General features: G+C 29.6%; 1 protein-coding gene across 2 annotated transcripts in view; it reads left to right on the top strand.

Moving 5' to 3' along the window:
* Nucleotides 1–23,326, top strand: part of LOC132944311 (alkaline phosphatase-like) — a 279,149-nt gene that overhangs the window by 126,692 nt on the left and 129,131 nt on the right. The gene's annotated exons all lie outside the window — the stretch shown is intronic.

The raw sequence follows: 23,326 nt of genomic DNA, 5'->3' as shown, positions 1-23,326 counted from the left end.
GTTAATATTAACTACCTATTTAAAACACAAATCATTTATACCATTCACATCATTCTACGGACAGTGTTGGCTCTCATTAGTTGATCACAGCAGAGAACATGAAATACACTTATAATGTATATTTTATATAATAATTTTAGTATGATATATAACTATGTGATTTTTTTTGTAAAAATTAGTTATGTCTACTGTATTACTTATAGAAAACTTAATAAATAATAGCAATATCTTCTGTGTATACGTTCAAAATATGTAGATACCCAGAATGACTAATCAACACGAACAACCAAAACGATGATATCTAGAGACTTGAAATTTTCAAGGTACCTTTGTACCACATTGTAATAGTTCACTAGAAAAAGATTTTTCAAAATTCATATTTTAGAGATTGGCTCACGGAAATCAAATATATATTTTTATACATATTATATAAGTATTATATTAGGTCGTCGCCATCGGGTAAAGTAAATAAAATAATTGTAAAATAGTATATATAAAAATGAACGATTCTTTGTTTGCCTTCTATAGGCTCAAAAACTACTGGACCGTTTCCAACAAAAGTTATATCAATAGACTTAGAGGGTATAATAGCTTATCTTTTCAACTCCTATGTAGGGTGGCTCACACATGAGTTTAATTTTGGCTAACCAAAATTAAATTTTCCATTGGTTACAGATTATATTACTATTATAATTAGTATAAATATAACGTACAAATGATTAAAAATATATATTTTTTTAAATAATCTTAAAATTAAATGCACACAATTACAATGAATACATGTATGATTTGCTTTCTTATATCTTGGAAAATGTTTTATGTAAACATATAAAGACAAATACTAACCTTATATTAATATTGGATTTATTTTTGGCTGCTTTTCTCAAACTAATCATGTGTTATGTTCAAGTAATTGTAAGCTTTTTTTCTCTTTGATTAATTGATTATTTTTGACCTTGGATGTATGTTTTTCTGTGTGACATTGGCTCATTGTGCCACTAGGTACAGATTGTAAATTTCATTAAAAAACAAAAAATAAAAAGCATCTGATTTTAAGCATTAGTTGAATCTGTCTCCATTTTTTTGTTTTTGCATGATTAAGATGTGGAAAGTCATAAAATTAAACATTGTATTTGGGTTTGTGTTATATAATTAAATTGAAGAAAAATGGAAAACAATAGAATGACAGATTCATTTTTATTCAGGCAAACTAGTGAATATAATATAAAATATTAAAATATCCTTATAAATACCAGCTATATTCTGATTGACGGGTTTCGCTCAGAATCGTGTTTCTTATTTATTGATTTATGATTGAATTCAAATTAAATACACGTATTCGTGACATACTCGATGGCTAGGAACGCTCGACACCTATCGACCTTCGTATTAATTCTCTACAGCTGGGTGACTTTCCTGGTTTAATTTTTCTTGCTACTATTCTGAAGCTACTATTCTATTCTGAATTTCATAATAATATTCTGAATTATTTTTTTCTTTTCCACGAAATTATAATAACATAACAATATTATGATACTCTATCCAAAGAGAGAACGCACTGACCTAACCTAACCTAACTTAACCTAACCGATTTTAGTTGGGCCGCAGCGCGTTTTCTCGCAGGACAGGTATAATATTTCTACCGCAGGCATAAGAATGTCGACGTGCACGACCAAATTAAACGATTAAATTGAATTGAATTGCCCAACGTTTAGATAATGTGTGGGTTCCTATTATAATTCAGCGTTATCGGTTTTTCGTTTATTTATAGATTAACGCCATTCAGCTTTTTAATCAATACAGTATTTAAGAAATTACAGAATTAACAATTTAACAGTATAGGTAATACACATTTAAACATAATTTACATACAGCGGGTTGTTTTGGTACGAATGATAATTTTAGTAATGATAATTTTATCGGTTAATATTAGTTAAGGACATCATTCTTATGATGGGACATTCTTGACAGAGTTTGAACGAATGACTGGCATATGAAACGGCTCCTAAAGCACGGTGTTACCTGGGACGCGAAAACAAAGTCGCTCTTACATGCGCGATGCATCAATCTGACCTATGGTCGTGGTTATCGGTTATTGTTAAGGGGATGTCAGCGCACTATTTGTTTTCTCTCTCTGACCCACGCGTGACATAGACAAAACGCATTTGCGCAGAATCGTTTTTTCTATGTTTTTAAGTAACTTTAAAATAAAATCACCCATTACAAAAAAGATAGAGAACAATATTTTAAAGGGAATGACATGTCGGTTTTATATTTTATTGTTATTTGACTTTGTATTCGACTTTCAAAATAAACAAAAAAATGTTGTAAATTTAAATTATGTTTAAATCGTTTTGAAACAATATTTATAGAAATCGATATGTCATTTCCTCAAAAATATTATTCTCTATCTTTTTTGTAAAGAGTGATTTTACTCTAAGACTACTTAAAAACATAGAAAAAACGATTCTGCGCAAATGCATTTTGTCTATGTTGCGCGTGGGCTAGAGAGAGAAAACAAATAGTGCGCTGATATCCTCTTAACTTAAATCATCGCATACACTGATCCTCATTAAAAATGTGAGGCGTACCAATACTAAAAGGTGATTTCAAATTTGTTTTGACTACCGGCCATCGTTTGAGCATCGCCTGTTTACCGGCGTCAAAAAATCGTCTGTGCATCAACATAATATCAAACAATAAATGTCTGCAGGCTGAACTTGAAAATTCAACGTTGCTGTTATAATTAGGCATAATATAATAAGTACATAATGTATAAAATTTTAAATAAATTCGCATATATTTCTTTACATTTTAAATAATAGTAATAAATCATAATAATATATTATTATACTACATATAGATGGATACATTTGGCGATAAAATTCTACGAGTAACTCAAACAGCGAACTACTATTCAGTTATTTAGTCTTGTCGTCAGTTTATATTTTCAAATAGAAATGCCTACTCAACATTTGAAAATTGAATAACGTGCGTCAAGTTCTAAGTTGAAAGTTTGTAAACAACTTACCCTTTTGGGTACTCTTATACTCTTACAGTTCTATCAATCAAATATATTATGCTGGTGTGTAAGTTATATACGATAATTTGACGTAAGGTAAACGGGTTATGCGCAAACGATGCATAACCCAAAAATCGAACGATCTGCAACAACTGCAGTCTTAGAAAAAAAAGGTCGAGTTGGACAATATATCTAGTGACGAGCAAGCTGCGATTTACGGCCTTATAAACGCACTGCAAAGTATATAATATCATTCGGAAGAATGAAAGCAGTTGACAATACTGTGCTAACGACGCTGGAAGTCACCACTTACCGATGACTGTCGACGAGGTACCATACCCTTGAATGGATGTTTATTTTTTTATCAACTTTCTATTGGTATATATACAATATGTGTCTGTAGTTATTATTATGCATTGCGGAACACGTTGAGAGCAAAAATAAAAATATATATTTATTTATTTTCTGTTCTTTTTTATGCACGTAAGCACGTTATTCTGTTATTGTTGTTATTATTATTATGTTATTTATATACAAAAGATTCGGAAAATATATTACAATATTATTCTTTTTTATGCATCAAAGTAAAATATCATCATAGCAATTACAACGGCGCTGAATGTTTTTTTTATTTATGGCTCTTCTTAAAACATTTTTTTCGCGCGTTGAATGGCACTTTTCAAAAGCAGAATATTTATCTCATTTCGAAGAAATATTTTTATTTTATTGTCTATAAATATTATACTATTGGTTAACTCTATGTATATATATTTTCACAGATTTTTAGAAACTTTGATGCAAGTGGATAGTATAATATGTATAATCATTATACGTTTAATTACAACGACACTATTATGATAACCGTTGAGTAATTTTATCGAGTTTCTGCAAATTTTAACCGAAATGTTCGTTTACACTCGAATTATCTCTTGTTAGTATTATCATCGATTTGTGCAACCCATGGTACCTACTATTTTATTCGCGGCGTACATAAAATGTTATGGCTTTAACGAGCACAAACGACATGTTCGATGACATTTTTAGCAGCTATTATACCATAACAGGATTGTGTTTACTCTATTTCAGAACGATAACTGTCAACTGATAAGCCTAGGACATGGATATCGACGACATTCACGTATTACTTTTGAATATTTTATATATACCCACGATGGTTTCGTAGCTAACAATTTATTTCTATTTCGTACAAATTTAATAACAAACGTTTTTTTTTTGCATTTTTCTGGTAGATAATATTTTGAATGGAATGTAATAAAAAAAAATCACTTTATTCCGTCGTATATGACATGTACGTCTTGAGGCAGTTCTTTTGATCCGTATCAACTTAATGTCATCCGACAGCATAACAATAATACATGCCGTCGCATAATATTACCATATAATAGCATATTGATATGGTATATTATAAAAAAATGTTATTAAATAGTCTTTAAATATTTTTTTAATTAGTATTTAAAAAAAAAATCGTATGATTTAATCAAATGTGTTTGGAAAAAGAAAATGGTTTCGAACGATGGAGATGTGATAGTGTGATTGTTATTACTATAATAATATTTATAATGTCGTTACCGAAAATCGACATTTTAACAATATAATATAGTACGTTGCCGTAACATAATAATATTTTTACGTACGTAAATGTACCTATGTGGTGTTAGATACATACAGTCGTATTTAGGGTTTGGGAGAAAGCGCCATTTAAACTGTATTGTGTGTCGATTAATGAACACATGTACCTACCTATTATTTGGTTACACGCACTTGATGCGTAGGTAAACACACGGATAATATGTGATGATATACGATAACATAATGTTAGTATATACCGTTATTATGACTATTTAGAGTGTATATGGTTTAAATAAGACGTTCATTAAAATCAGAAACAAATAAACAGTTTGTCGAAATATTAGAACAAAAAGCAGTGAGTATTCTTCTTATTAGTAATTATTGTACTTTCAAAGCACTTATATGCAGTACCTACCTATGTCCAATCAAATTCAAATTTAAAAAAAAAACAGATTTCACTCTATTGTACAATAGGTTACAAGTTGGTCACTGTATAATATATGGTATTAAATTTGAATTCAATGATATAATATACGAAAAATGATTCTGAGCGGAGACGGTCTTTCAGTGTGGATATTTTATATTATATTTTTATTTATATTTCTTAATACGGTAGGTGGTAAGTTGAATTAATATTATAGAATTACAAGAAAATAACTAAAATCCTTATTCTTGGTTATTTCATATGTAATTTCCTCCAAATTTGAACATAAAATAACTATAAAAAAAACTGAGTTTTTATATTTTTGAGATTTTTGGGTTACAGAATAACTTACTTACGTGGAACATTGTTATAATTTTCAATTTTTAACTATAAAAGTTGAACATTTTTAAATTGTAAATTCGATAAATGTTATTAAAAAAAAAAACTTTCAATGCTTATAAAAAAAAAATTGTGCTATGTATTTTTAATATTTTTCAACTACTATAATGTAACTCATATAGTTTGTATATCAGGAGCCTTGTATACCTTTTTCACGCTTTTTGATCCAACAAATACAATTTTATAGATATGTATACAAAAAAAAATTTTAAAAAATTGTATTAAGTATAGAAAATTCTAATAGCTAAAACAACCAGTGAAAATGTCATGTATCTACAGTTATTTATTTTAGAGTTACACCAAAAACTAAAATCGATTTTGCGTTAAAATTCCCGGTTTTCCTTAATTATTTTTTTGTTTGTCTCGGTGCTTTTGGAATTTTAAACTTTGACCTCTCCAATGCGCCAACGAGTTTCACAACAAGATACTGAAGGTGAAAATCGAAGCATTATTTCGAATACTTATCGCGTACACAGACACAAAAAAAAATTAAAAAATTAAAAAACACAAATTGAAAAATCAATACATTCATCGATCAGCTCAGAATGCGTTTCTTATAGAGTTATATTTTTTTTATATAGGTACATTTATATTGTTTATCCACCTATAATATGGTGTTAGATAAATATATTATAATCTATAGTCGTATATGGGTTGGGAACTCACCATTTAAACTGTATCGGTTAATGTATTGTTTGGTTACACTCACTTGATGCGTAGTTACATAAACAATAAACATTACAATATTGTACACGATAATATAACTTATAGGTACATAATATAATATAAAGTTATTATTACTCTGTAGAGTATGTATGGTTTACCGAATACATAATTTATAGACTGTTCAAACGTTCCATCAACATTTTCACAGACCACAGTTGATTTATGGACAGCATAATATTTGCAGTATGAGCGCCAGACGATCGATTCCCAACTTAAAATTATACATATAATAACACTTGCCATTGGTATTATAAGTCACTAAGCAGTAACTTCATTTTTATAATAATCGTGTATTTAGTGTCTGTCGATTGACATTTTAATTTTCTATCGATTCCCGTTCTTATAATTAACGTTTTTACATTAAAAATTCATATAAATAGATAAAAAAGAAAAAAAAGAGGTAAGTGGACGTCGCTCTGCTGTACAGTAGGTTACAAGTGGGTCGCTGTATAATGGATTAATCTTGTATTAAACTTGAATTCAATTATATAATATTATCATTGTATAAGAAGAACGATTCTGAGCGGAGACGGTTTGTCAGTCTGGATATTTTATATTGTTATTATTTATTACATCATGTAAGTTGAATTAATTTTTATAATTTTTTATTCGTTTCTATGGTGATAAACAAAGCGTTAGAAATTAAAGATTCTGAGTGGAACGAAGATAGTGGTTTTACAATGGTGTTTATTTTATTTTTTTATTTATTTTTTTTTATCCTGTATACAAAATTTCTACCAGAAGGAGTGCTTCGGTTTCATCATACAGTAGGTATTTTATCCTTTAGAAAATTGTATCAAGATGGTACTTTAGAGAGATCGTTTTTCGATTTTATCAATATTTACTTAAAGCCACGGGAAAAACTACTGACAAATCACGAAAATCTGCTAAAAATGGGATTTTAATTTCTAACGCATTGTATATAACTATAGCAACGAATAAAAAATTATAATATTATAATATTAATTCAACTTGAAGACTACAATAAATAATAACAATATAAAAAATCCAGACTGACAAACCGTCTCTGCTCAGAATCGTTTTTCTTATACAATGATATTATATCATTGAATTCAAGTTTAACACAATACATTATACATTGACCCACTTGTAACCTATTGTACAGCAGAGTGACATCCACTTACCCGCTTTTTATATACGTAAATGTGTATGGTGTTAGCCGTTAGCCGGTATATACCAGGTGATTCCTTAATCATTGAACACTTTTTATTTAAAAAACTGTAAATGGTTTTGAAAAATAATATTTGCATGGTTTCTAGTTGTTAAAAACTACATTTTTAAAATATATATATATTTTTTAATATTTTGTTTCAAAATTGTTTAAGTTTTTATTTTCTTAAATGACAACGTCATACAATTTTAATTTCATATTCCAGAACAGACTATTTTTCTAAGTATTTCGATACATAAAAATTTAATTTAGGATGTATAATTTAAGAGTTATAAATATTTAAAGTAAAGTATAAAAGATTAAAGGATAAAATGTATTTAAAAATATAATTTTCTTAATAAAAACGTTGTTTTTTTTTTTTTTTTTTTTTTTTTTTTTTTATTGATCTCAAAAAAAAATTAACATCGACAGCAAAGGCCATTAGTTTACAAATAAACATTAATTTAATACAAAATAATAACATTTTTTTTTTTTTATAAAAGATTAAACAATTTGGTTTGTTTTATAAACTTTATTAAATCAATGTTTTTTTCATGATTGGGTCCGAGTGAAGAGTCTAGGTTGTTGGATATCTGATGTGTGGTCCGCTCTTGGTTGAACATTAAACAGTCTGATATTATATGTTTGACGGTTAACAAGGTTCCGCAGGTTTGACATATGGGAGCTTCCTCTCTTGCCATCAGGAAGCCGTGAGTCATTCTGGTGTGACCAGAACGGAGTCTATTGAGAACCGTATCTTCTTTACGGTTGAAGTTAGGGTTTGTCCAACGATGTATGTCTCTTTTTATTTCGTTTAATTTGGTGTTTTGTAAGTTCCAAATTTTTTGCCATTTATATTTTGTGCGCTCATTTATGATTTTTTTTGCGTCATCATATGACATTTTATTAATTAAGACGGTATCTTTGTTGTTGATGGCTGTTGAGGCGTGTTCGTCGGCTACTTCATTACCTATTATTCCCGAGTGACCAGGTATCCACATGATGACTATGTTTTTACCTAGACCGGACGCTAAGGTGAGGTTGTTCAGAATTTTGGATGCAATATCACCGGGATTGAAAGGGTTCTGCAGGCTTCTTATCGTGCTTAATGAATCGCTGAGAATGATGAAATTCGAATGAGCTTCTTGTAATATTGTCTCAATGGCCATGAGGATGGCTAAAGCTTCAGCTGTGAATATGGAGCAATAAGGAGGTAGTTTGTGTAAAAATATTTTATTTGGGAATATTATTGAGAAACCTACTCCTTCTTGAGTTTTAGATCCGTCAGTGTATACTTCCTGGAAGTCATTGTAGTTACTTATTATGCTTTTAAAGAAGCTTTTGAAAATATGAGGAGAGGTTTGTTGTTTGTAAAGACAGCTGAGTTCTGTATTAATTAGATATGAGCTGGCCCAAGGGGGTTGGGCAATTTTTTCTTTGGTTATAATTTGCGTTATATCTAAGTTTGTGTCTTTCATCTCTTTTATGAGGAGGGGGTTGTTTTTTTCATGGATGGTGTTATTTGATTTTGAAGATCTTGCTAAATATTTGAGATGTAATTCCAGTCTTTTTATGTCAGGGATAATTTCACCGGCGAGGTTATAAATGCTGTATACAGGACAACTGCGAAAAAGTCCTAATGCCAGTCTCAAGCCGCAGTTATTAACACTATCTAGCCAGTTAAGAAGGGATTTGGATGCTGTTCTGTAAAGGGATGAACCGTAGTTAAGTTTTGATTGGATTAAAACTTTATGAATTTTAATTAGCGTGTTTGTTTCCCCACCCCAAGAGGTATGAGAAAGTATTTTTAGAATTTTGACTGAGTGACTGGTGGATGTTTTTAACTGTTTAACGTATGAAGACCACGATAACCTTCTGTCGAAAATAACGCCGAGTATTTTTACAGAGTTACGGTGAGGAACTTCTACTTTGAAACGTTGTTTTATAACGGCTTGAAACCATGAAAAAAATATTTTCAAAAACATTAATGCTTTTTGGATAATGATATATGTAACAATATAATAATATTTATATTTAAATAACTAGCACTTCGCTGCCCGTAAAAAATGACAAATCTTAAAAAAATTGTGATTGTTCAACTCTTTTTGGGTGTAACTCGTTGCAGTAAGTGCAACTCAGCCACCTTTGTAGGCAATGTGTGAAAATTCGATTTGATGCATGCTTGTATCTGATCTGACCGATAACCAATGGCAACCAGTAAAATAGTAAATACTAATTTCTATTATTTATTTCTCCTATAACTTTTGCAACCATTATTACAAACAAAAATTTCCAACGTAAATCTCAAAATTTCTGTTTGAGCACCTCCTCGGGTTAGACTTACCGGGTCAAATCGTGAATCCAAACCATCCAGGGAACCACTCAAACACTCACAAAAAATGTCATCAACATTGGTCCAGCTGTACTCAATTGATTAATTACTATACATATTTCATACCATTTTATATATATAGATACATTATATAAAAAATGATATATTACAATACGATACAAATTCAAAATCTACTTAATAAATTGCATTATTTCCACTCAATCATACTATGGACTTTGAACCGAATTAATTTCTTAGAGTACCTTCAATATGTTTTACCTAATACAGTAATACCTAAGTGATAAGTAGACATAATACGAATATATATTTTTTATTTATTTTTTACTTAACGCTAAACAGTTAACAGTAATTATAATATTATAATGTATTTATGTTTAATAATCATTAATAACATATCATTATCAGAAAATTATAGGGTTCTAAATTTGAAATATTTCACTTGAAATCGAAAATTTCTCTGTTCTTGAAATATTTCAATGAAATTATGAAAAATATTTTTTCTTCTTTTAAACGTGTTCGGTTATAGATGATTAGAAACAATAGATTGATTACACACTTAGAATTTTAAAAAAAACATATTATTTTTGTTGATTTATTATTTCATATTTGTATATTCTATATTATATAGTGCTGAAAAATATTCCTGGCATTATTTTAAGAATAAAAACATTTTTTTACATGAGTTTTAAAATATTGTTGTATATCAGCGATCCAAAATATAATGGTTTGTTATAAAGTCGAAGTCAATTCCAACAATGAATGAAATAATAGTGTATTTTCAGTAATTAAAAAGTGTACAAAAGTCGTATAATATGTGTGTATATGTGGCTGAGTGATGTGAATGTGCTCTGGACTCATTATTTAATACTTAGATCATATAGTTTGTTATGACTATTATATATTTGTTAAACAACTTATAAATTATATGTAAATCTGTTAAATATTTTTTTTTGTTTCATACAATAAACCAAAATTTAAAAATATTCACTTAAAAGTTGACGACTATAAACTTTTAGGTATAATAAACATTTTATTTTTATTTTTCATCAAAATGAAATATTTCATGAAAAATTCGTGAAATATTTCAAGAAAATAAATTTCATGAAATTTTAAAACCCTAGAGACTTATATAATGTGTTTTTAAAACTATGACATTTAGTAGGTAACAAAAATAATAATATAAGCGCATATATTTTAGTGGTTCACTTATTAGTTATTATAATGTCTAATAATAAGTTTAAGAATATAATTTAATTTTTATAAAATAATTCCAATACTATAATAGTTTAGAGATTACCTATATTAAAAACGAATTGTACGAATTGTTTTCCGATTTTTATCATAATTAACAATATTGATTTAGTTCGTGATAGGATTATTAAACGTTTCAAACAATATAGTTTTAATTAAATGTCAAACTTATAAGTTAGGTTAGAACTTGAATCAACATCCAATGTTGAACTTGAATCAACATCCAATGTTGAACTTGAATCAACATCCAATGTTGAACTTGAATCAACATCCAATGTTGTTAAAGCACTATTATTTTGTATGGTTACTGATGATGATGGGACAGCAGAATGTTCAAGCTGAAAATGCTGTTTTGTTACGGTATGATATTTCTGCAGTTTTTCTGAATTAACAGTAATTAACAGTCCAACCCGGAAAGGTGTTCAAACTTTTAGATTTACGATTTGTTGTTTATAAATTATTGCTATAATTGGTTACAGGAGAAATAATTAGTAAAATTAGTATTTATTTATTATTGGTTGCCATAAGTTAATTGGAAAGATCAGCTTGCATCAAATTGAATTTTCGAACATTGCCTACCAAGGGGGCTGAGTTGCACCTACTGCAGCGAATTACACCCAGAAAGATAATTTTTTTAATGGTGCCTTTTTTAACGTTTAAAAAAAAGTGTGGAATCGTCTAGTAATATAATATAATATAGTAGGTACCTATATTCCCTATAGGTATCGTATAATTTTTTTATTTTTAATTTGACACTCAACAATATTTTTAAAATACAAAATTTGTAGGTATGTGTTTTAAATAGGTTCAATATAACAATACCAAAAAATTAAAAAAATTAAAAATTAAAAAAATCATGAACACATAGGTAAGCAAAAGCTACAAATTATGTCACCCCCAAAAATTTGCCGCTTGGGGCATTTGCCCCTTTCACCCACCCCTGAAATCTGAATCTGAATGCGTCACTTTTGTATTTTTATAGCAAAAATATAAACTTTGTAATTTAGACTTTAGTTACATTGTAATATCGCTTGTGTGTTACACAATTAACAACTAGGTAATGTTACTTATTGATATATAAAACTTTATTTTTATGAAACGGTTATAGAACATCGCACTGATGTTAATCGGTGATGTCTTTTTGTGATCTAAATTCAACATCGCGACGATGTTATGTAACTCGCGATGCACAGTGGGTAGGCTTTAAATACTCAAATTAAAAATTAAATTAGAAAAATATTTTACATTTTATTACTTACGTATATGGTATATTTATATAGATTGTCAAATTTTACTTCTTGGAACAATTCATATTTACGCGCCGATAAAATACACACAAAAAAAAATTGTCAGGTTGCAGGTAACTTGAAACTCAACGGTCACAGTGCCATATATAGGTATACAATTTACACGTTTATTTTAATTATTTATTCACACTTTATTGGACTAAATTTAAGACCACGACTCTCACAAAGAGTGTAGCTTTCTATTGGTGAAAGAATTTTTGAAATCGGTTCAGTAGTTCCAGAGATTACCCTCAACCACGTCAACTAACAACTATTACTCCTCTTTTTTATAATATAGTATAGATAAATAATTTAATTTATAATATTATAATAATTATAATAGTTATAACTATAGTCGTATTTAGGGTTTGTACTTCCGGTGCGTTAAACGATTCATTGTGCATTTAATCTGTATCGGTTATAATTTAATATTTGATTACACGCACTTGATGAATGAATACGCATAAACATTAAACACTTTATGAAATATGACAATATAGATAGACCTATATAACGCTATTATTACTCTGTAGAGCATGTATGGTTTACCAGGTGTTTACACGGTTGGTATGTTGTCTGACAAGCACGTGTTTCGAACGTTCTATCAATATTTCACTGACGGTTTCTAGACAGCGTATTATTTTCAGGATTTCAGAAACCCTTTACAGTAAAAAAATGGGGGGGGGGGGGTTATCATTTGAAAAACAGAAGTTTGTGCCTCTACAGGAATACAGGATACACTCCTTAAGTAGGACAAAAATATCAAACATTTTAAAATATTATGTTCTTGAGGTATAATTAAAAATTCTAAAAACAGAATTTGAACAAGTGTACTATTAAAGAGGAAAATGGGGGTGTACATGCTTAAAAAAATCATCCTGTATAATACAACTATCTCGTTGTCTCCATACCGAACAAATAACTATTTGTAAAACATAACAATTATAAATTCAATCTAAATATTATACAGGACACGTGGTTTTAACGGCCACCCGCACTTTATGTATACCTACCTATTTATGTGCAACCACGACATTAATATTATATTATTGTTATAATGTACCAGTGGCGTGTACCGTGAAGGACTTCCACTCCGCAAACTGTTAATATAGTAAATTATTATTATTTGTGCGTATTATATTGTTGTATGATACACGCGTCTGTTGTATACAATTCAGCACAAAAACGTCTCGCGACGGTCTCGCCGTTTAAGTCCTCTCCTCCATCTCCCTCTCTCTCTCTCGCCCACTCGTTGTTTTTCACGGCGTTTTCCGAACGGCGAGTAAACGGGGTTTATTAGTACCGCAGTGAAACTATTAAGTCCCCTAATCGGCGTCGTGGCTATACGTATAATAGTGGCTGAGAAAAAAATAAATAGCGCCTACTACACGCGGAGCGCCTGTGCGGGGCCAACGGTTTGGCGCCAGAAATATGAATTTACAACATCTGCATTTAAACGTTATGGGGGGGGGGGGGGGGGGGGAGAGGAAAAAAAATAACGGTATAGACATTGCCAAACGGGATCGTGTGATGCGGCGACACGGAACATTGTGCCGGAGTTTTTCCGTTTAGTGCAAACAATTCGTTAGCTTTCAATAAAAATAGAGAAAAAAAAATCGATTCTTGTCGTGGGAAAAATAAAGCATCACAGATACAAAAAAAAAAAAAAAAAAGAAGCGCGCAATTTTTTTTTTTAGAAATATTGCCCTGTTCTGTTTGTGTAATATTGGAAATAATAATTTTTGTTCTTTTTTTGGGATTTGAATTTATTTGCATTTAACATATAACATATTATTTGTTAATACTTCCGCAGTAAACGATTTGTTCTTTCGAACGTATATACTATACATACGTTATGTACTATATATAACCGTGATCCTGTGTGCATTGGACTGATAGACTGAGCGTGATGATCTAATATAAATCCACAAAGTACACAAACCAACAGTGAATGCAATCAACGATGGTACACATGAGTTCGATTTACAATCGAAGGAGTAATTTTAAATACTAAATATCAATTTATCGACAGATAATAATTATTATGATAAGAGCACAGCGCAATACGTATATTGACGCTTTTGACTGCATAATGGAGCGAAGACTTTGACATCGGATAAGTATATTTTTTATTTTCCTGGTGTCATTAGCCCTATCTCGTAATTGGTTTTCAACTGTGATCGAGCTTTTTACTGATATGATATTAATAATGATAATCGTCTTGCTTGTTCGTCCATTTCAATATTCTTTATAAATCGTTATACTTACGTTAAACGATAGATATTTCAAAATAATTCAAGTTAGTTAAGTTAGAATACCTACTAAAATACCGATGTTTCTCGCTATGAACTTATCAGTGTATTGTTCTTAGCAACTATCTGCAAATATTGTTTAAATATTATAATATATTGAGTTGAGCATTAAAAATAAAATAATTTCATTTTTGAAAATAGTATGATTACGTGGTCCAGATAAAATTCCAAATAAAATTATTTAATATTATAGACATTGAATTTCCAAAATAATTCATAACATTTTTCAATAGAATTACATTTCAATATTGTTTGTCGCAGTTTTTCTTAATTTTAAAGAAACTTTAGTACTAGCATATTTTACAATCTATATAAAAATATTCTATACATATTTTAATCATTTGATTGACAGTCCATTTTTCCGGAAAAAGTGTTTAAAATATTGAGATACCTCAACGTTATCTCTGAAAAGACACATTATTGACAATATGTATCGCAACGTTTCGATTTCGACATGAAGATAATAATCGCTGCAGCATACCTCTTTCTGACACGGATCCAACGTTATCAAGGGTGATGCGACGTGGATTTTAGGCGTTTTTAATCGTCTAGGTATAGTTCTGATTGATATCGTGATATAAGCCCACTATTCTAGTCGTTGCATAAAGTATTAATTTGTCGAGTAGGTAATCGGAGTTCATATGTTATGCTAAAGGTATCAAAAACCTCGGCAATGTCAGACAAGACTGAAAGTTTTGTGCGGTCGGTTCTAGTTGAGTTGCCAGTGAAAATGAACGTGTCAGATGAAGGGTTCCATTTGAAGCCGAGGACCTTCAAATTTAGACTGTTCGCTGCTATTAAACAGAACTGATGGAGACATGGCACGGGCATCTTCAGAGATCGTCTGCAGAAGTTCGCTGTTAAAACTGTCCCATTTGCGTAACTTTAATTGTACCAGAGAGCATATATTTATGAGATATGCTTGACGCTCGAGTATGGCTTCTGTTGAATTTGCAACAATAAGAATGCCATCAACAAAGGTATATATTCTAATAATTTAAACTTCATTTTGAGTCAACTATTTCATAAACTTGGATTTATATTTTAGAAAATATTCGTAGTTGTATAGGAATATAGTAATAGACGATGAACACGTGTTTTCTCTTAAAATAGGAAATAATTTATTATTTTTATATATTATCGTCATTATACAATAGGTACAACAAACAACTATGATCAATGCATTGTTGTAAATTAAAAAAAATTACCTGTGTTAAACATGACAGCTATAAATATTGTTATTATATTTTCAGTTTGAGAATTTAAAATTATATAACACTTATGCTCGTATACGTCATAGTCAATGTCTGTGTCTCATAAGACATGTTAAACTATGTCATATGTGACACATGAATTATTGACTATGCATACGGATAATAGTGTTTTGACTGTGTTCAAAAAATAACTTATTTATCGATTCCAGAATTTTGTCAGAATTTTTATTCAGATTTTATATAAATTTAACTGTCATTCTCTTCTATGGTTTGTTTATGTTTGTTATATGCCCCGATACTGTTATTAATATTATATTACATTTAGACAGTCTTAATATATATATTATCGTCTTTTGGTTGATAGATAATATTATATATAATAGTATTAAATAATCAACGATAAAGGAGAGAGGGTTAATCTCAGCTATGACTATTTCTTTGCGCAAAAGTTTATCATTAGATAGAGTTTATGAAAGTTGCACTGATATTATTCGTGTAATATTTCTAAATAAATCCTAATCGTAGAGCGTGACATTTGTATAATATATGGTTGACATTTTATGAATTTGAATTCACCGACGATAACAGAGGAGCAGAAAAGACACCACGTCTGTGAATTTAATATGGTTTTGATTAAATCCGTATCCGAGTAGGTAGGTAGTTCTTACGGTTGTAGGTAATATTTTTAAACCACAGTTTAAGTTAAAATTAAAATAGTTCAGACAATCTAAAAGAAAAAAATGATAACACGTACGAGTAATGATATCCACGTACCTATCGTTAATTATTTTTAGTTAAACATTTTACTTATAACCTTGCACGGAAATTATTTTCATGCCACAAGACTGCATATTAAATAATATTTTTGTAAAGAAACGCACACATTGTGTTTAGGGACTTAATAGAAAATTGTTGATTACACTGTACCGTGTACGCTTATACGTTGGTCGTATCTAACTAGTCTTACTGTATTATATTATAATAGGTATTTAAAAAAAATGTATTTATTAATAATTATTATGAAAATACATAGGCACAATTTTTTTTTATAAGCATTTAAAATTCAAATTTTGACAAAATTTATCAAATTTAAAATGTAATAATTATTTTGTAGTGAAAAATGTATAAAATATTCAACTTTTGTAGCTAAGGATTAAAAATTTAAAACAAGGTTCCACGTAAATAGGTTATATATAAATAACTTTATTCGCAATAATATCATCAAATATACTTGGTAATAATGGTAATATCATAGGCTGACGGACCGTTTTCGCTCAGAATCATTTTTCTTATACAATGATATTATATCATTGAATTCAAATTTAACACCATCCATTATAGTGACCCTCTTGTAACATATTGTACAGCAGAGCGACATCCACTTACCCACCTTTTTTTAATATAAACGTTGTTTTGTAACGACTTGGAACTATATGTAAAAAATATATTTTCAAAAACATTAACACTTTTTGAATAATGAGTGTCCTACGTTAAATAAAACCCTCGGTATATTTATTTATATTTTTAATGTGTTTTTGATTATTATTCAGTGCACGGTGTAATAAATTTGAGTTCAATATAAAATGTATATAATGAATATTTTGAAAATGTAGTGCATAATGTATGCACAAAAATATAGAAGAAAAGGAATAGTTATCAAGGTATTTAAACGTGTTTAATCACAACTTTCAATCAAAAAGTTCAAAGGAAGACATATTATTTACTGATGTGTAATGTGAATGCATTTTACCAGTTAAGGGCGTTGGAACCTTTGAATTTTTTAGAACAAAATAATGTCTTACAGGTAAAACTCTCATGCACTGAACAATAGTCGGATTTCGTTAATTTTTTTTCATTTAAAAGAATATAATATTTTTCAGGTTGGATTAAAGCCTGATTTTCAAAGTTATAATTATAGAAGCTGAAATATGAATTTGAATACCACACAATATTTGTTCCTTTTCAAACGTATTTTTCTACAAAATTTAAAGTAAAATGAAAATACGGCCTTTGATTCCCTACCTGAAAGTATTCTCTCTAAAAATCCGACTAGTCTACAGGACGTCATAGTTTTTCCTATGAAGTCATTTTCGTTGATATAATACACCGTATCAACCCCCCCCCCCCTACCTCTCATAAATAGGTATCGAGCTGTAGATGAGTGGAAAAGTATTATAGCCAAGGCAGTACAACTAAAAATAAAATGTAATTTTAAAGTTTTATAGAAGTTCAGGAAATTGGAAAAACCGGCACCGACACTGTATTTCAATAACAATTATTAATTCCAGGTATTTTCATGTTTTTATTGATTCCTGCGATAATAACAATTTAAATATAAATAAATTCTATACGTTTATAATATGAAGTACTAAATTAAAAACTAGGACAAAATATCCTGCACTAAAATGTCCAACTTAAAATATCCACCGTATAAAAAAAAAAACATTGAAAATAGCCTAAAAAATATTATTTCTGAGTATGATTGTCAATTTCAATAAAGTATCATGTCACTATCATTATTATTTTATGCAAAATTAATCGCAACGTATTTTATATACTTAGTAAACTATTATTATTTTTAATTCATAATTTATTGGAACTGTTCAATCACAGCTAACAAATATTTAATTCATTTTTAAATGTGATTTAAAATTGTATTCAATATTTCATAATTATTTATACCAAGTTTATAAAAATAATATTAATTTTTTTTTTTTTTCACATGTAACTTGTCCTATCCGTTAGATATTTTGTCCTTTGGTATTTTTTTCCATTGCACAAAACTCAACTTTAATGCATCACTATTTTACCACGTACCTACATAGGTATATAAATATTATAATATAATCGTAATACTAAATACATGGTATTATTATATAGTTGTTGGTATATACGCAAAGGTTCTATCCCCAAATAAAACATTATTTATTAATTTCAGCAGCTAATATGTCGTTAATGCAGTTTTTTTGTTATAAACTTGTAAATTATAACATAACATAAAGTCCAATTTATGATCTTTACGATAAAAACCTGTGTTTGACCAACGATATACTCTATATGTTGATGATAACTGCAGTGGTTATAACATACAATTTGATATCTATGAAACAGTATCACAATATCGAAACAACATCGAAATTCGATCGGTGGCCTGAAAAATGTAAAAGCCTTTTTGCACCCAACGAACAAAAACGGCGATCACTGTTTGTAGTAATATACCCATTTCCCATATTGTGCTACGCAACACAATATAATGGAGCTCTTGAAATTTTAGTTTTTATGCAAACGTCGAGAATGTTTATGACGTTAATGTCGAATAAATTGTACGATAGAATAAAATATTTGTTTTACGAACCTTTAGTATATGGATACGGTAATAATAATACGGTATACAGCTATAGTAGTCCACGTCATTGTCAATAAGGGTGACAAGCCCGTGGTATAGAAACTTCATTGTAAATTATATTGTCTGCACCGTAAACCGTATAATATAGCAGTGTCCAGAAGTCTACATACAAAAGTATGTAAGAATACGTAAGAATCTAAGTAAAGTTAACCTAAGACTTCGTTTTTATCTCGATAATACAATATGTGAATATTTTCAATTACTATTATATGTTATTTATACAAACAGTTCTAGTAAGCATACCTAATATTTTGTCTTTTCGAAATTTAAAATTAATTTTACCCAAAAAAAACTACCTATAACCTATAAAATAAAACTACCTATACCTATAACCAATAACCTATTAATTTAGTAAATAATAGCTTAATGTCCTAATCAATACATAACACATAATATTACGAATACCTACCATTCATTTTCTACTGAAAATGGTACGCATAGTGCCCAAGCTCGTGTTTGTGTGTGTGTGTGTGTGTGTGTACACTGTACATATATGTGTATTTATTTATTATTTGTATATGGATATAAAGACCAGAAAAATACTAACCTCTTGAATAAAAACGAAATATTGAAATAAGTTAGGTTTCACCTGATAAAAATGTTTACAAATGTATAACCCAAACGTATACGCATAAAAGAAATACAATTATGATAATGATAACAATAGCAGCCATTAATATTGACAACAGGGCATAAAGCTAAATGTACATTGTGCTTGAAATAAAAATAATCAATGCGGTTAGCAAGTTTATTCACTAATGAGAGATCTCCGGGGAAAAATAATGCTGAACTATAGTTAATGATATTGTACAATGGAACGTGGAATACATATTTCTATCTAGTACAATGGTTATTTATAAAAACCAATCATTGAGACTTGAGAGTAATTCTAATTATTTTATGCTCTGGGACGTTCCTATATTTATATGCCTAAACGATAAAATGAAAAACGAATGACAATTCGCATACAATTATCAATGATCATTAAATAAATTATAAGATACCAAGTAGGCAATATTAACTGCAATAATAATAGCATAAACATAAATCCCTACTCATATGCATATATTTCCAACAATAATTTAATGTTATTTTATTTAGTGAATATGATAAAAAAGTGGGTAAGTGGATGTCGCTCTGCTGTACAGTAGGTTACAAGTGGGTCATTGTATAATGGATTGTATTAAACTTGAATTCAATTATTATATATTATCATTGAATAAGAAAAACGATTCTGAGCGGAGACGGTTTGTCAGTCTGGATATTTTATATTGTTATTATTTATTACATCATGTAAGGTGAATTAATATTATAATTTTTTATTCGTTTCTATGGTGATACACAAAGCGTTAGAAATTAAAATCCCATTTTTAACGGTTTTTCGTTATTTTTCGGTGGTTTTTCCCGTAGCATTATATAACTATTGATAAAATCGAAAAATGACCTCTCTAAAGTACCGTCTTGATCCAATTTTCTAAAAGATAAGGTACTATAATATGTTGAAATCGAAGCACTCCTTTTGGTAGAGACTTTGTATACATGCAGTGTTGAGTTTATCTAGATAAATATTCTTTTCTCTTTTATCATATCTAGATAAATAGAGATTATTAATTTACACAGTTATCTAAGATAAAAATCACTGTTCATCTAGATGAATTTATCCAGATAATTTAATTTATTAAACGCTTTTATTTATTATAATTTATAGGTAGACAATTAAGTAATTTATTTAGTAGGTAGTATTTACTAATAATTATCAACATTTTCGATAACATACTATTAAGTTATTCTATATTACTACAAGCTTACGGAGAGTGCCATAAACCAATATAAAAAAAATTACCCGATAATTTATCTACATAAAAAAAATTTTTTTCATCTTTATCTAGATAAACAAATAATTTAGTTATCTTTATCTTTATCTAGATAAAATTATTTTCATTTCGACTCAACACTGAATACATGATATAAAAAAATAAATAAATAAACACCATTGTAAAACCACTATAGCTTCCACGCTCAGCTCAGAATCTAAAAATAATACAATTAAAAGCAATAATAATATTATATATTTTATCTTAAATGAAAATTAGTTACTCATTTTCCTATTTATTCAGCGATGACACAAATACACAGTAGTTTGTATCCAGAAAACTTATCTAGATATTCTTCAATAACGGTTATAAATGAAAATCAATCTATACACAACGCGAGAGAAATTTGTAGATTCCATCGAAACGCCATTAGATGATAATAAATGTTATTGATTCCGTCGGCTACTCTTCATACTTCATATAATCTGTCTGAAACAACCTCAGCCAAAGGATTGTGGATATGACCTTCGTAGTGGAAGTAAGTTGGGAAATAATATTATAACACTCGAACGCTGAAGGCCACCATGCACATCCTGTGCCGCTCGTAGCTCTTCCCCATGTTGTAAGCCAAGCTTCTTGCCAAAAAGATGATATCATAACAAAAACTTACCGATTCATTGACGAGTAAGAGCCGAGGAGGAACTCGGTTTGTCATACTTCAAACAATCGATGAGGTCGTTGAATGATTAATGGTATTATAATGTTTGTTGCAAACTATAACTAGGTTAGGTTAGGTATACGTAGGTATATTGTGTGATTCGCCCAGCATACTTACCCCAATGTTTTCCTTTAATAATGGACTTATTCAAATTCTGGTTTTTGGAATTTTTGAATATAACTAAAGACCCTATCTTCAATTGTACTACTTATGGAGTGGTGATACAAACTTCTGTTTTTCAAATCTGTACCCCCCCCCCCCTCACCACTTTGAACTGTAAATGATATAGTTGATACTGAATATTTTTTTGAAAATGTTTACGTACTTAATTTAAAATTCTAACGAGTAGTTTCTCAGTTATTAAAATGTTCGTACTAAGGAAGTATAGTCAATGTTTTTACAAAAATATAAAATATGTAATATTATATCTAGTATTTATTGTACTTAGGGCATTTTTATAAATTATTATATTGATGGATTAATATTAATCACTATAATTTTCAAATCACCATAGCCCTACCTTATTCTCGTCTTCCGAATACGTTGTAGAATTATAGTGACTACCTACCTACCTATCAATATATAAATTACTATAATGGTATAATACTATAATACTTGAATTTAGGGGGTACAAAGTCCTTCTTGTTTTTAAAAAATCTTTGTGCGTACCCATTCTAATATTATAAGACATTTAAATATTCAGGTATGCGCTTTCTTTTTACACTTTTGCGACCCCCTTGTAATTTTTTTCCAAATTCAATCAATGACCAAATTATTATATCGCAGAGTTTGGTTACGTTGAGAAGTTACTTTGAGAATAGTAATGTAGTTATGACATAATAATAATATACTATTATGTTATGTAGTAGGTATAAGGCAAGTACCCATGTGAATTGCCAAAGTAGTTGTACTTGAACGGTTTCGACAGTGCAATTTCAGAAAACCACTGTTATAATGTTTTTATAACGCATTTCCCAATTATAGCGTATAATATTATTATAATGTATTGCGTGCCATGTGTACTTTTTGGACCTTTGGCTTACCCCGTGTAACCACCGTTACCTACTCCAAACAACCAACGGTAACCGCGTGTAGGCCGCTCTCCACGTCGTACGTTTCGATTATTTGTTTTTCTTCGGCCGGCATTATTACAACGGTGTAATATCAAAGCGCACACGCCCACTAATTTTCACTGTGCCGCGCCGATATAGGATGTAAAAGCGTCGGGAAGCAGACGAAAAATTACTCTTAATTACGGTCCGAACTCGAAATAAATAAATAAAAAATAACCCTCCCCTCCCTTTTGCGCAATGGGAAGGCGAAACACGGTTCGGCGGTAGTTGCGGCCGCCGTAGCAACAATATTAAAACGGACGGTAAAAAAAAGAAAAAGAGATTCGCCTGTTATCCTCTCACCGCGTTCGCTTCTTCTGCGCCTCCACCACCGCCTCCACCACCACCTCCACCGCCACCTCCGCTACCGCTGCGTATTGTCCGATTAATCTCTTACAGGACATTTGCCAAGGTTTCATTTCCTCTTTCAGTATATTAAAACGCACATCCGCTGCCGGGTGGTTATACTGTGTGCGTATAGGTTTTTATTTTATTTTATTTCACTGACCGGCCACTAAATTATTATTC

The sequence above is a fragment of the Metopolophium dirhodum genome, chromosome 5 (assembly GCF_019925205.1).
Source record: "Metopolophium dirhodum isolate CAU chromosome 5, ASM1992520v1, whole genome shotgun sequence".
Taxonomy (NCBI): Eukaryota; Metazoa; Arthropoda; class Insecta; order Hemiptera; family Aphididae; genus Metopolophium; species Metopolophium dirhodum.
This window is presented reverse-complemented; position numbering and strand designations above follow the sequence as displayed.